Raw genomic sequence first — 13,646 nt, 5'->3', positions numbered from 1 at the left:
AATTAGTGCATTAATCAAAAGTAGAAGACAATAGTATTAATCCATCAAAATAAATAGAGCTCATAATCTTAACCAAGGAGATTAATTACTCAAGCTTTCAGAGGAAACCTAAAATTAACAAGTGTAAAAAGTGCCAAAGAAAAATAGAAGCCGTCAGTGACCTCTCTCCTTAAATACTAACCTCAAAGAAATTCAAATATTCAAAACTTAAACTAAATCAAATTAAATAAAATCAAGTCTAATTAATTAATGTTTCCCTCCAGCCAAGCTTTAGATCTTTTCTCCTTGTAATCCTCAATCAATACTATGATTCATGGATTTGAGTTGAGCCTTGAATAAATCACTTAAGTCTTGGAGAATTGGATACCTTAGTGAACAAATTAGGGCCCCTGGGAGGTGACACAATTGGGTGTGGGACTTACATCCTTGGCTGTGCCACATGTGGTTGGGCTTTAGCCTAATTGACCTCTGTTTGAGTCTCATGTCCCATGTCTAGGGAGTCAAGTGCCACTTCTAAGGAGCCAAGTGCCACTTTTAAGTTTCCCTTGAAGAATTGCTTGCTGTTTTCGCTTCCAAGTGCCACAATGATAAATGATGAATCTATATTTGATGATGACTTTTGGTTAGAATTGAATGGATTTTCATCATATAAACTTGCACTTATTCCCTTGAATAGAATGCTTTTGAAATTTCCTTCCAAATTGCCCTTGATTATGAAAATATGCTCTTTGGTGCTTAATTTAATCGATTTTATTCCGTTTGCCTTCTATTCGATACCTTGATATTGTTTGTGAGTGATTCCAAGTGTATAAGGTAAGAATGGGTTGGAGAAAATGGAAGAAGAGCATACAAAGTGGAGGAAGCATGAAGAATCAAAGGAGATGAGTTCAGAGACGTGTGCGTGCGCACGGTTGCTTGTGCGTACGCACATCTGCCCAATTAGAGCGCGTGGATTGCTTCGAGCGCGTCGCGCGTCCATTCAAGCATCACCTAGTGTGCGTGCGCACGGCTACTTGTGCGTACGCACAGGACTGAATTTCTCGCAAGGTGTGCGGACACACGCATCTGTGCGTCCGCACAGGTGTCCGCACATGACTTCATTAAAATAGCACGTGACTCGCGATTTGGGGGCTTTGGAGGCCCATTTCTGAAGTCTTCTAGCTCATATTGGAGGGGAAATGAAGGACAGAACATAGCATATCATTAGTATAGTTTAGGAGTAGTAGTAGGAAGCTTTTAGTTAGTTTTTCTCTAAGTTTTTCATTATCTCTATTAGGGTTTATATTAGGGTTTTACATTCAAGTGCCATTTCCATTTTTGATCTTGGATTTTGCTAGCTTTCATTGTAAGTATTCTCTTGTTATTACTCTTTATAGTTACATTGTCATTACACTTTCTTCTAATTCAAGTTATAGTTCAATTTTGCTTCTCTCTTGCAATTTCAATTTCTTGTTGATGAATTTGATGTTTGATGCTTGTTTCATGCTTTCTTGTGTTATTCTTATTGATTGAGATCAATTGTTGCTTTTAGTTTCAAGCCTTTTATCATTTTCTCCATGTTTAAGGTGTTTTTCCCACCAAGTGTATGACATAATGTCAAACATTATTTTAGGCTAAATTTTTGGTTCTTGGCTTGGGCAAAGTGAGAAATTGGGTTTCTAGAGTTGGAATGTCCAACATTTAGTTTCAATTCTTGGATTGTTAATTGTTCTTGTTCCCACTAACGCTAATTTGTTGCTAAAGTAATTAGCAAGCAATTTAGGATTTGTGGGTTGAGAACACTTATGCTTATTTAACTTACTTTCCGATGTGAGGATTGATCAAGTGAGATTAATCCATCATAATTGTCATAGTTGTGGTTTCAACAAGGAAAGGACCCTTAGCTCACTCCAAGCCAAGATTGTTTTTGATACTTTCAATCTTTCATACATTTCTATGTTAATCTCTTTTATACTTTACTTGTTTATATTACATGGTCGGTTCTTTTATTTCTTCATTAGTTCAATCATTACAATTTTGCATGTTCTTTTATTGCTTTATATGTTTATTTCTTCATTGACAACCCCTTGATCACTACAACCGGATTTGCACACTCATTGTTCTAAAGTGCTCCTTGAAAGACGACTCGGGAGTCAAATACTCTCGGTTTTGAATTAGTTGTGAATTGTGACATATCTTATGAATTTCCAAATTTGATCAACGGCCAGCTTTTTGGGTTAGGACTATACTTACAACGCTAATTCCATTTTGGATAACGGAGATCCTAACCTATATGCGAATTGGCCATTGTCAAATTTTTGGCCCGTTGCCGGGGAGTTCACTTTAAGTGCAATGTGTTCTACAATTTTGGTTGTCGTAATTATGTGAATAGTGTAAATATTTGATTTTTGGTTTGCTACTTAGCACTAATTGTAAATATTACTTTTCTCTTTAGTTAGTCTTAGTAGTCGTTGATTGTTGAGTGGTTCTTGTTTACTTGCATATTTTTGTTTTGCTTTTCATAATTGCATGGTTTTCATTGCCTCCTCAGTTGAATGACACGGTCGCTTCCAGACCCGAGTTTGGCCACTTTTGATCCAGAAATCGAAAGAACTTTAACTCATATAAGGCAAGCTCAGCGCCGGCTAGCTTTTGTGGATAGTGAATCGGGCTCCCTTGAGGAGCCCTCCAATTCACTATCACCAGCCGTCCGTGACTATCATTCTCCAATCAACGAGGAGACTTTATATTCATCTGTGGGAGTACTGAACTCTCTTTGAGTGACTTAGGTGACACCGTCATGGCGGACCCACCTCAAAGAATCACCTTGAAGGAGGCCGGAGCTCCTGATCTTGACTTGTAACCGCTTCAAATTTTGTATCCGGCTTTAGATCCAAATTTTGAGCTCAATTTCGACACGATAAACTTGCTCCCCAAATACAATGGACTGTCTGGGGAGGATCCTCTGAAGCATTTAAAGAATTTCCAAGTTGCATGTGCAACTGCGAGAAGACATGGGGCAGATGAAGCCGCAGTGTTGGTCTTCGCTTTCCCTTTCTCTTTGGAGGGAAAAGCGAAGGAGTGGTTTTATACTCAACCAGGTGAAGTTAGATCCAGTTGGGACTTGTTGCGTAAAGAATTTTTAGAAAAGTTTTACCCTCCTCAGAAAACAGACAAGTTGTGAAGAGAGATCTCTTGCATTGTGCAACGAGATGGGGAGACTTTGTATGAATACTGGGAGAGACTTAAGAAGTTGCTGGAGGCTTGCCCTCACCACAGGATTGATGAGTTGGTTCTTATCAGTTATTTCTGTCAAGGAATGCACCGCCAAGACAAGCTCTTCCTAGACGCTGCGAGTGGATGATCATTGACCAAAAACAAGACCGCTGTAGAAGCATAGGAAGTTATTTCAGACTTGGCGGACTTGACTCAGCACTCAAGGGCAAGGAGTCCACAACCGAAAGCTTTGAGTGAAGTTTCTCCCTCTGGAGATGCTATTTTGACCAAGACCCTTGGTGAAATGACAATCTTGTTGCGATAAATCACCCAAGGGCAACAAATTCCTCAAGCTTTGATAAATGCTCCATCTCAAGCTCTAAGGATCGAAGGACCATCAAGGATATATGATGTTTGTGCTTGTAACACTCATTACACCGATGAATGCCCTCAACTCCAAGAGGACACTACATTGGCGGTAGCCAACCCTTATACACAAAGACCAAATTACAACCAAAGATCCTACCAACACGGAGGCAATCAAAACAAAGGGTGGAGGGATAATTCAACTCAAAGGTGGAACCAAGCTTTTCAAGCTCATCTCAATCAAAACGCTCAAGTCTACTACCATCAATATCCCCAAGGTCAACCACAATACCAACAACCCCCACAATCTCAACCTCAAGGGAAGTACCAACACCCACATAGTAGGCCTAGCCCTCTTCAAGTTAACCAAGCCCTTCCCTCCAATCAACCTCACATGAATGACACAATTCATACCTTCATGAAAGAACAGCAAGAGTTCCATAAGAAACAAGAGGCATATATGGCTACAATAGCCGAAGCCCTTTCCCGCTTAACTCTCCCTCCTCAAACCACACAAAACACCCAACAAGCTTCAACCTCGAGTAGTTTACCCTCTCAACATCAACCCAAACCTAAGGGTAGCATTAATGCCATTACCCTTAGGAGCGGCACTAAACTGGATAAGAATGTTGCTATGCCTACAAAGTTGAGCGAAGAAACAAACAATGAAGAGGTAGGAGATGAAGTGGAGGGGATGAGGTATGAAGATGAAAGTGTTGACAAAAGCGAGAAAGAACCACCCAAGGTTAAGGAGCCAAAGAGAAAGACCTTGCTTGAAGAGCCTTTGCCCATTCCATTCCCAACTTTAGCCAAGAAGGCCAAGAAACAAGAAGAACTTGTCCCCAATATGGTGAAAGTTTTTAAGAAGGTTGAAGTCACTGTCCCCCTCTTCCAAGCCATTCAACAAGTGCCTAAATATGCCAAGTTCCTTAAAGATGTTTGCACTCACAAAGACAAACTTGGCAACCTCAACACAAAGCCGGTAGATGATTCTATCTCTTCTTTACTTCCTGAAAAATGCAATGATCCCGACCCATGTTTGGTCACTTACTTGATTGGTGGGATAAAATTCATGGACTGTATGTGTGATCTGGGGGCGTGCGTAAGCATTATGCCACTCTCTATTTATGAAAGATTGAATTTGTCACCCCTAAAGAGGTCCGGGGCGAGGTTTGTGCTAGCCGATAAAAGTATTGTGTTAGTTGTGGGGATTGCAGAGAATGTGTTAGTTGATATTCAAGGATTGCTCTTTCCAGTTGATTTTCACATTTTGGAGACCCCTCCCATTGATTCCAACAAGCCATCGTCCATACTCCTTGGAAGACCATTCCTAAAAATAGCCCGTTTCAAGCTAGATGCACATTCGGGAGTCTATTCTTTCGAGTTGGATGGCAAGTTAGTCAAGTTCACTTTGGAGGAGTCCCACAAGCCCGTTCTTGAAGCTTATTCTATTTTTGGGTGCGACATCATTGAAGATCAAGTGATTGAGGATGGCAAAGAGTAAGAAAAAGAGGATGTTGCCAAGAAGTCAAATTCAAAGGATCACTCTCAACCCAAGAATGCTAAGGAGTTGGAGATTTTCCTCCTTGGTGAAGTTTCCAAGTGACAAATGAAGACATGGAAGTCCAACTTAGGACTATAAACCAAAGTACTCGGTGGGAGACACCCCACCATGGTAACATTGTTCTAATTTTATCTCTTGTTTATAGCCTTTTGAATTATTTGCTTTCTTATGATATAATGAGCAGCTTAGGTTTAGTTTGATAATTTTGAGTTGAATGAGTTAAATTACTCGTGGACCATGAAATTGTGCTTGTTTGAATGATTTGGGGATGGTATGTTGATATGCTAAGGGTAGGAACCTTAGTTTTGAAGAGAAAAGAATTTTCTGAACCAGGGCATCTGTGCGTACGCACCAAGTTGTGCGTGCGCACAAAACTGTGTTTTTCATCTCCTATGCGGCCGCACGAACCTGTACGTCCGCATACGACTTAATATTTCCTCTGGTCGCAGCACCAGCACAGCTTGTGCGTGCACGCTGCCCTGTTTTCTCTGATCTGTGCGTGCGCACAGCTGCGTGCATACGCACACAACCCCTCTCATACTTCATCTGTGCAGCCGTACAGACGTGTGTGTCCGCACACCAATTGTAGACCCCTCTAGTGGAGCGACGGAACGGCTTGTGCGTGTGCTCAACCTCCCCCATTTTCGGCCCCTGTGCGTGCGCACGGACCTGTGTGCGCACGCACACATGATTCTGTCCTCAAGTAAAAAAAAAACATGTTTGTGCGGTCGCACGTCTTTGTGCGTCCGCACGTCTTTATGCAACCTCTCTGGTTGCAGCGTTCGCATGTTGTATGCGTTCGCACCCCTTCCAAGTTTTCGTCTTTGTGCGTCTGCATAGGCCCCTGTGCGCCCGCATGCAACGCGTTCTGGGCGTTAACAGGGCAACCTGCCCTGTTGAGAAGCAGCTTCTCTTTTTCTTCTTCTCTTCATAGCTGCTCTCTCTCTCTTCTCTGCCCAGCTCCGTCGCTCTCTGTTGCCGGCTACCGCCGCTGTCAGCCCACCGCCGGCGACCCTTCTCTCTCTTTCTCTTACTCCTCTTCTCTTTTCTTTCTTTCTTTCCCTTATCTTTTCTTCATCTGCCACCGGTGAATTCTCTCTTCCGGTGCTTCTTTTTCTGGCGAATCCAAACGCCATGATTTCGCAGTGGCTATAAGAAGTGCCATTGTTCCTCCCTAATTCTTGTTCTTTTCAACCTTTATATCTTAGGTTCTTGCTTTTTCTTTTTATTTATGTTAATATTTTTGCAATTGATTTCATTCCTTTTATGTTACTTAGATCTCGTTAGTTGTTTTTCTTATTGTTTCTTTGTGTTGCAAGGTGTTGTTGCTTCATTGTTGGGTTGGTTATGATCAAATTTGAGCTTAATTGTGATGAACTTGCACATTGCATACCACATGTTCGATAAAATGCCTCAATGAACATTTTGTTTGATTCATAAGACTTGGCCATCATATGTGTTCAATTTATCTCTTGTTAGGCATATTGTATGAATGGTGCAACTTCTATTATGACTTTTGATGGTAGAAAATTGAAATCACCAATGCATTTCCTTGTTTGTCAATGTGAAATTTTGGTTGTGAATGCATTGTGTTGGGTAATTTGAGTTTCATTGTTCATCTTGGAATTTATATTGAGTAACCACCCTTCGAATGTTCAACTTTTGATGATGTCTTGATCAAACATCTTTTGGGGCTTCCAATTAAGGACATTGTATGTGTTATTACCGCTTTTTGAGGATGAACAATGGACAATCCCCTTTTGGTGCTTGCTGGAAGTTGTTTGCATTTCTCTGTTTTATATTTGTAACTTGAGCAATAAGTCGTGAAGCTTTAACCTGTGAATTGCCGTAAGGGTGTGATTGCCGTGATATCCGGCCGGTGTGTTTGTTCCAATCACGCGTAACAACGGAAAATACACACCGTGTTTTTTGTGAATCACACTACTTCCATAAGCTCTTTTAACATTGTTAGTGCTTTCTCATTGATTTTACTTAATTGTTGCCCTATGATCTCGAAGTTCTTTTCTTTGTATTTTCAGGATGAGGAAGAAGGGTAAGGCATGGTTACTGCACTGGTTGAGCAAACTACCGCCCACTCTCCTGATATTTGGGGTAATCGCCAAGGTCATAGACCGGATACCTTGGTTAACCAGAGAGCCGACTCTCAATACGAGGCTATTGAGAAGTGTGCAATCCATTGGGAGCGGCCGTTGAAGGTTCCAAGCCAATACAAGGCGACTATTCACCAAAGGATCACCTCGCTTCATTGGGAGTTTCTCGAGCAAGAACCCATTGAAGTCAATGAGACTATGGTGCAGGAATTTTATGCGAACTACTAAGCTTGGGAAGCAAAGTCAGTCTTCCTCTGGGAAAAGATGTTAGATACATCCAATCAAGCTCTAGAAGCTATTCTGAACATCCCCCACATTCCACTTGACAAAGATGAATACTCCAAGATCAAAGTGAATGTCTTCAAAGGAAGAGTATCTCTGATTCCCATTCTTGAGAGAATAGGCCGTCCTAGTGCATCTTAGGAGTATAGCAAAGGGAGGAATTCCGTTCCCACTAGTATTGCATACTCTGATTTGAATGCTGAAGCTCGTATATGGCATCAAATTGTGGCAGACTACATCATCCCGAGCATCCACACTACCCATGTGAGATTTAGAACTGCTTTGCTACTTTGGGCTATTATGCAAGGGAAGCATATAGCCATCTTGCCTTTATTGCGCAAATCAATTTGGAAATTGGTTGAGAAAAAGAATATCAACATTCCATTTCCATCGATGGTGATGCACTTAGCAAACACAGCGGGGTAGAGAGGCGACCAATGGACATTATGTTCCGAATTCCTAGAGGCAACGAGTTTATTCCGAGGGGAGATTTAGAAAGATCAACAAACCTTACACCCTCCAAGAGAAAGACACCCATAGCACTACCATCAAATCTACCAACTTCATCAACTGCTTTACCCTTTCTCCGACCTCTTCCGGATTTATTCCAAGACATCTTGGACGATATCCACCATATGGAGTATTTAGAGCACAAACGTTTTGAGTGGATAGCGGCAAAACTAGAAGAAAGAGACCCCGGCCCGATTCCTAGAGATCTATCCGAGCTAGCTAGGGAGGAGCATGAGGCAGTTGACCATCCCACTCCTGAGTCCACCAGTTGAAGGTGACCCCTCTTCATCCTCCCGGATTGTGAGCATGCATGGAGGACCGTGCACAAACTAAGTGTGGAGGAGGATCGATGACTTCAAAGGGGGTAAAAATTTATCTCTTAAAGACATTTTGCAATGTTTCTTGTAGTACTTTTTCTTTATTTTGAGTAGCTTTATTTCTATTGCATCTTGTTTGGTTTGCTGTAAATATTTCTTTATCGCTTATGGATATTTAGTAGTTAATATTTGCATGTTGCATGGTAGAACAAATAAGCTGGTGAAACACCAAGGAATTTCCATGAAACCTTCTTTTTAGGGGCATACCATTGATTGAATTGAAGAAAAATTTTGTTTACCAACTTGCTTGGAGTATTTTATTTGTAGAACATGGAAACGAGCTAGAACAACATACCTTGTGAGATTTGAGCTTTGATAGATGGTTGCACTTTTCAGCCATAATGTTGTTCTTGAATGTGATCATACTCCTTTTTTATTGTGATCATTGATTTGCATGATTCTTTATGTCCTGTATTTGTGTTTGGATGCATTTAGCATGATTGAGGCCATCTTTGATGATAAACTCACTAACCTATATGACCAACCCTTGCATTCACCTTTGTGAACCCCTTTGAGCCTATGAATCCCCTTTTGTTCTGATGATAGCATATTACTCCCCTTAAGCGGAAAATCATTGATATCCCTGAAATACTCTATGATTAGCTTGGGTGGATTAGTGTGTAAATTCTAAGTGTAGGAGAATTTTGGGAAGCATTGGTGATAAAGACATGAACTCTTTGTGAAAAAAAAAACTTTTGGGGCAATTAGGTAATGCTCATGCATTTTACTAATTAAAACATATGCATTCATAGTTCAATTTAAAAAAAAAACTTGCGCATAACAAAGTATGAATGAAAAGAGTAAATAAAGGATGCATATGCCATGTTTGAAAAGAAAATACATGAGTAAAGTGAAATAGAAAAAAAAAAAGAAAATGGGTAGAAAGGTTGCATTATCATGTGTACATAGGTGATGTGGGATTAGGTGGATACTCAAGCTAATCAAAGAGCTAATTCTTTAAGTCTACTTAACTATATTTCATCCTACCTAACCCTACCCCCATTACATCCCTCTAAAGACCTCATGATACTTGTTATTCATGCATTAAATACTAGTTGATTGTTAGATGACTTGCAAATCTTTGAAAAGCATGATAAAAGGAAAATTGAGTGGTTAAACCCTAAACACTGAGCGAATTGAGTGGATATACATCCGGTGAGGGGTTTGATCACTCAATTCTATGTTCTTACACCTCATATTGCATCTTCCTGCAAGTTGTTTGATTGGATAGTTTTGATAACTTCAATTCAATTCTTTAGACATTAATCTTAATGCATGAACTCTTTGCATTGGCCCTAAAGTTCTCCTATGATGGATTGGAATTTCATGGTTTGTTTCTACTAACTCTCATCATAGTACATGGTGCACAGAAATTGTGATTACACTTTGATTATGTAAAATTCATTGCTCTTTCTTTCCCTGGTAATGGCGCCAAAACATGATGCCAATACCATGGTTCACAACTTCGCACAACTAACCAGCAAGTGCACTGGGTCATCCAAGTAATACCTTACATGAGTAAGGGTCGAATCCCACGGAGATTGTTGGTATGAAGCAAGCTATGGTCACCTTGTAAATCTCAGTCAGGCGGATATAAAATAGTAATGGGTTTTCGAAAATAATTAATAAAATAGGGATAGAAATACTTATGTAAATCATTGGTGAGAATTTCAGATAAGCGAATAGAGATGCTTTCGTTCCTCTGAACCTTTGCTTTCCTGCTATCTTCATTCAATCAGTCTTACTCCTTTCCATGGCTGGCTTTATGTAATGCATCACCATTGTCAATGGCTACTTTCGGTCTTCTCTCGGGAAAATGATCCAAATGCCCTGTCACGGCACGGCTAATCGTCTGGAGGCATCACCCTTGTCAATGGTTACATCCTATCCTCTCAGTGAATATGGTCAACGCACCCTGTCATGGCACGACTATTCATCTGTCGGTTCTCGATCATGCTGGAATAGGATTTACTATCCTTTTGCGTCTGTCACTACGCCCAGCAATCGCAAGTTTGAAGCTTGTCACAGTCATTCAATCATTGAATCCTACTCGGAATATCACAGACAAGGTTTAGAATTTCCGGATTCTCTTGAATGCTGCCGTCATTCTAGCTTACACCACGAAGATTCCGATTAAGAGATCTAAGAGATACTCATTCAGTCAAAGGTAGAACGGAAGTGGTTGTCAGGCACGCGTTCATAGGGAATGATGATGATTGTCACGTTCATCACATTCAGGTTGAAGTGCGAATGAATATCTTGGAAGCGAAATAAGATGAATTGAATAGAAAACAGTAGTACTTTGCATTAATCTTTGAGGAACAGCAGAGCTCCACACCTTAATCTATGGAGTGTAGAAACTCTACCGTTAAAAAATACATAAGTGAAAGGTCCAGGCATGGCCGAATGGCCAGCCCCTCTGATCTAAGAACCAGGCGTCCAAAGATGAACAATGGATTCCAAGATGTCTAATACAATAGTAAAAGATCCTATTTATAATAAACTAGTCACTAGGGTTTACAGAAATAAGTAATTAATGCATAAATCCACTTCCGGGGCCCACTTGGTGTGTGCTTGGGCTGAGCTTGAGTGTTGCACGTGTAGAGATCCTTCTTGGAGTTGAACGCTAGCATTTGTGCCAGTTTGGGCGTTCAACTCTGGTTTTGGATCCTTTTCTGGCGCTGGACGCCAGAATTGGGCAGAGAGCTGGCGTTGAACGCCAGTTTGCGTCATCTATTCTTGGCCAAAGTATAGACTATTATATATTTCTGGAAAGCCCTAGATGTCTACTTTCCAACGAAATTGGAAGCACGCCATTTCAAGTTCTGTAGCTCCAGAAAATCCACTTTGAGTGCAGGGAGGTCAGAATCCAACAGCATCAGCAGTTCTTCTTCAACCTCTGAATCTGATTTTTGCTCAAGTCCCTCAATTTCAGTCAGAAAATATCTGAAATCACAGAAAAACACACAAACTCATAGTAAAGTCCAGAAATGTGAATTTAACATAAAAACTAATGAAAACATCCCTAAAAGTAACTAGATTCTACTAAAAACATACTAAAAACAATGCCAAAAAGCGTATAAATTATCCGCTCATCAGTACATATTGGTGATTAGTCTTAGGATAGTTGCATGCATTTAAGTAGTATATAGCATAAGTTATTTTCCCTTTCATATATCTCCTTTGCGTGTGTTTAGCATGAGGACATGCTAGTATTTAAGTGTGGAGGAATTGATGAATCCATATTTAATGATGATTTTTGGTTAAAATTGAATAGATTTTCATCATATAAACTTACACTTATTCCCTTGAATAGCATGCTTTTGAACTTTCCTTCCAAATTGCGCTTGATTATGAAAATATGCTCTTTTGTGCTTAATTTAATCTATTTTATTCTGTTTGCCTTCTATTCGATACCTTGATGTTGTTTGTGAGTGATTCCAGGTGTATAAGGTAGGAATGGGTTGGAGAAAATGGAAGAAGAGCATACAAAGTGGAGGAAGCATGAAGAATCAAAGGAGATGAGTTTAGAGACCTGTGTGTGTGCATGGTTGCTTGTGCATACGCACAGCTGCCCAATCAAAGTGCGTGGATTGCTTCGAGCGCGTCGCGCGTCTATTCAAGTATCACCTAGTGTGCATGCACACGGCTACTTGTGCGTACGCACAGGACTGGATTTCTCGCAAGGTGTGCGGACGCACGCATCTGTGCATCTGCACAGGTGTCCGCACATGACTTCATTAAAATGGCACGTGAGTCGCAATTTGGGAGCTTTGGAGGCCCATTTCTGAAGTCTTCTAGCTTACACTGGAGGGGAAATGAAGGACATAATATAACATATCATTAGTATAGTTTAGGAGTAGTAGTAGGAAACTTTTAGTTAGTTTTTCTCTAAGTTTTTCATCATCTCTATTAGGGTTTATATTAGGGTTTTACATTCAAGTGCCATTTTCATTTTTGATCTTGGATTTTGCTAGCTTTCATTGTAAGTATTCTCTTGTTATTACTCTTTATAGTTACATTGTCATTACACTTTCTTCTAATTCAAGTTATAGTTCAATTTTGCTTCTGTCTTGCAATTTCAGTTTCTTGTTGATGAATTTGATGTTTGATGTTTGTTTCATGCTTTCTTGTGTTATTCTTGTTGATTGAGATTAATTGTTGCTTTTAGTTTCAAACCTTTTATCATTTTCTCCATGTTTAAGGTTTTTGCCCACCAAGTGTATGACAAAATGTCAAACATGATTTTAGGCTAAATTTTTGGTTCTTGGCTTGGGTAAAGTGAGCAATTGGGTTTCTAGAGTTGGAATGTCCAACATTTAGTTTCAATTCTTAGATTGTTAATTGTTCTTGTTCCCACTAACGCTAATTTGTTGCTAAAGTAATTAGCAAGCAATTTAGGATTTGTGGGTTGAGAACACTTATGCTCATTTAACTTACTTTCCGATGTGAGGGTTGATCAAGTGAGATTAATCCATCCAAATTGTCATAGTTGTGGTTCCAACAAGGAAAGGACCCTTAGGTCACTCCAAGCCAAGACTCTTTTTGATGCTTTCAATCTTTCATACATTTCTATGTTAATCTCTTTTATACTTTACTTGTTTATATTACATGGTCGGTTCTTTAATTTCTTTATTAGTTCAATCATTACAATTTTGCATGTTCTTTTATTACTTTATATGTTTATTTCTTCATTGACAATCCCTTGATCACTACAAATGGATTTGCACACTCATTGTTCTAAAGTGCTCCTTGGAAGATGACTCGGGAGTCAAATACTCTCAGTTTTGAATTACTTGTGAATTGTGACATATCTTGTGAATTTCCAAATTTGATCGACGGCCAACTTGTTGGGTTAGGACTATACTTACAACGCTAATTCCATTTTGGATAACCATGTTCCTAACCTATATGCGAATTGGCCGTTGTCAATAAACCACAATTTTATGGTTTGTCTTGTATTGAAATGAGTGAACTTTATCAACTTTTTCTACATTTATTCACTAAAATAGTATGGTTTTGTGAATTCTCCCTAAATTGTGCTTAAGAGTAAAAACATGCTTTTTAGGCCCTTAATTTGCCAAATTTAATTTACTTTAATCCCATTCGATGCTTTGATGTGTTTGTTAAGTGATTTTAGGCTTAGAAGGTAAAGATTGGATTGAAGAAGTGAAGAAAGAGCATGCAAAGTGGAGTATTGGTGTGGGATTTAGAATTTTCAAAGCTTAATCGGCAAGTGCA

The 13,646-nt window shown here is 39.7% G+C and overlaps 1 non-coding gene across 1 annotated transcript; it reads right to left on the bottom strand.

Annotated features, from left to right (window-relative positions):
• Positions 1–3,154: 3,154 nt before the first annotated feature.
• Positions 3,155–3,261, bottom strand: LOC148565436 (small nucleolar RNA R71). The gene has a single exon (XR_015885203.1). It is a non-coding gene; the product is annotated as a small nucleolar RNA R71 (small nucleolar RNA).
• Between the last annotated feature and the right edge of the window lie 10,385 nt (positions 3,262–13,646).

This window comes from Arachis ipaensis, chromosome B5 (genome assembly GCF_059453495.1).
Source record: "Arachis ipaensis isolate K30076 ecotype BB chromosome B5, ASM5945349v1, whole genome shotgun sequence".
NCBI classification, from domain to species: domain Eukaryota; kingdom Viridiplantae; phylum Streptophyta; class Magnoliopsida; order Fabales; family Fabaceae; genus Arachis; species Arachis ipaensis.
The sequence above is the reverse complement of the archived record's forward strand: the minus strand, read 5'-3'. Positions and strand labels throughout refer to the sequence as shown.